We start from the raw sequence: 2,500 nt of genomic DNA, 5'->3' as shown, positions 1-2,500 counted from the left end.
TCACTCTTCTGCCTTTTGATTTTAACAACACCATCACCAAAGAGTTACTGTGATTTTAACAACACCATGACCAAAGAGTTACTGTGATTTTAACAACACCATGACCAAAGAGTTACTGTGATTTTAACAACACCATGACCAAAGAGTTACTGTGATTTTAACAACACCATGACCAAAGAGTTACTGTGATTTTAACAACACCATCACCAAAGAGTTACTGTGATTTTAACAACACCATCACCAAAGAGTTACTGTGATTTTAACAACACCATCAGCAGAGAGTTACTGTGATTTTAACAACACCATCACCAAAGAGTTACTGTGATTTTAACAACACCATCAGCAGAGAGTTACTGTGATTTTAACAACACCATCACCAAAGAGTTACTGTGATTCAAAATCTCTGGAGTTTTAAATGTGAAGATTTGGGACAAACGTTTCGACCTCTGACTCGGTGGTGAGGTCTGACTCATTGGTGAGGTCTGACTCGGTGGTGATGTGTAGACTGTAGGGTTGCAAATTTCCGGGAATTTTCAAGGCTCGAAATTTTCCATGGGAATAAACTGGGAATTAAAAAAAAATAAAAATGCCGAGTTGTCTATAACAAGGAACTTAAATGTAGTTTTAAAAAAATCTTGCAGCATAATTTAGTTTAAAACAACAAGATTTAATGCAGTTTAAGTTGAATCTGTACCCTGAGTTCCTCGGTCACTTGCACACAGCAGCACACTGCTTACTGGAAGGCCATTGAGGTCAAACCCCCTGCAGGTACAGTAACACTTTATTTTAGGGTCATTTAACTAGTTGCTTATTAACATGAATCTAGATAGAATATTGGCTGTTTATTAGTGCTTATTAAGCACATATTAATGCCTTATTCCTCATTACTTTATTCTACATTCTTAATTGTACCCAATACCTAAACTTAATACCTAATAAACTTTCCTGTAAAGTTTTCAATTTGGAATATTCCCAAAATTCCCCAGATTAAAGTTCCCGTGGAAATTTACCGGAAACTTTCCGCCACTTTGCAACCCTAGTAGACTGGTGGTGGATTTTTTTGCTCTACACTGCTGAAAACTCAGAGGAACCATGCAGAAGTGATCTTTCTACAGGGAAGTTCCATGTTGTAACATCAGAGAAGAAGGATTCCGGACTGGAAGTGGAGCTGATCGATGATGAAGTGACCGTTGTGGTCACTGAACCCTCTCCAGGTCCAACAACAGGAACAGACGGCCTTCCTGTTGGACTCCGTAAGAACTTTTATAAATGTTCAGAGAACAAAATCCACTCCAAATGCTTCTGATGAATAACCTACGTTGTGGCTGACTGTGGACACGAGCACCGTTCAGTATGTGGATGTCTTCATGTCTTCACATTGATCTTATTTTTACTGATTTATTACTGGATGAGCTTCAGGTTGGATTTGATCGTGTCCCTCTTGTATTTCCTCATATATTCTCTTTTTACAGATTTATTACTCTACATTGTCCTGATTTTGTTTTATGTATGTTTTTTTAATCTTTGGTAATTAAAGAGATGTTTAAAAGTCCATCTCTCTCTCTCTCTCTCTCGATGATGATGATGAGCTGCAGGAGGTTTATCCTCCATGTTGGACTCTACACACTCCTCACATGTCAGGAAGAGCACCTAATAGATAAGCAGCAGATCAGCAGCACCTAATAACATACCTCTCTCTCTCTCTCTCTCTCTCTCTCTCTCTCACACACACACACACACACACTTTATCTGTTAAATAACTTGTTCTCAAATCTTTCCACATGTTCTCGTTCTGAGACGGTTTCTCTCCCTTCCTTATTCACATCTGTCTGTGTCTCTCGCTCTCTCTCTCTCTCTCTCTCTCTCTCTCTCTCTCTTCCTCTCTTTTCTCTCTCTCTTCTCCTCTCTCTACTCTCTTCTTCTCTCTCCTCTCTTTCGTTCCTTCCATGTCACTCACATCTCTAATCTCTCAATCTCTCTCTCGCTCTCTCTCTCTCTCTCTCTCTCTCTCTCCTTCGGTCATGCTTTCAATGCACATCTCTCTCTCTCTCTCTCTCTCTCTCACTCTCTCTCTCTCTCTCTGTGTGTGTGTGTGCGCCTCTTGCTCCTTGTCTCTCCCTCTCCTTCTGTCACACTTTCAATGCCCATCCATCCATCCATCCATCCATCCATCCATCTCTTTCTCCCTCCCTCCCCAGTGTGCATGTGAGCTTTTATCATTTTTGTGTTGTCATGGGAGCGGTTACTGTGATTGGACAGGCTCAGAAGAACACTGTACACTTCAATACGGTTAATGAAACCCCAGAGGGAGACAAAGCCTGAGATGGAGATGGTAGGAAACAGAGGAGAATGAAGAGGTGAAGGAGACAGAGAAGGTGATGGAGGAGGAGGAGACAAAAGAAGATTCTTCTGTTTCGGTCTTCTCCTCCTTCTCCGTCTCCGTCTCCTTCTTTGTTTCGGTCACCTCCTTCTTGACAGAAGAAAAGACAGAATCGGAGGA

Source organism: Tachysurus fulvidraco, chromosome 8 (genome assembly GCF_022655615.1).
Source record: "Tachysurus fulvidraco isolate hzauxx_2018 chromosome 8, HZAU_PFXX_2.0, whole genome shotgun sequence".
Taxonomy (NCBI): Eukaryota; Metazoa; Chordata; class Actinopteri; order Siluriformes; family Bagridae; genus Tachysurus; species Tachysurus fulvidraco.
The sequence above is the reverse complement of the archived record's forward strand: the minus strand, read 5'-3'. Positions refer to the sequence as shown.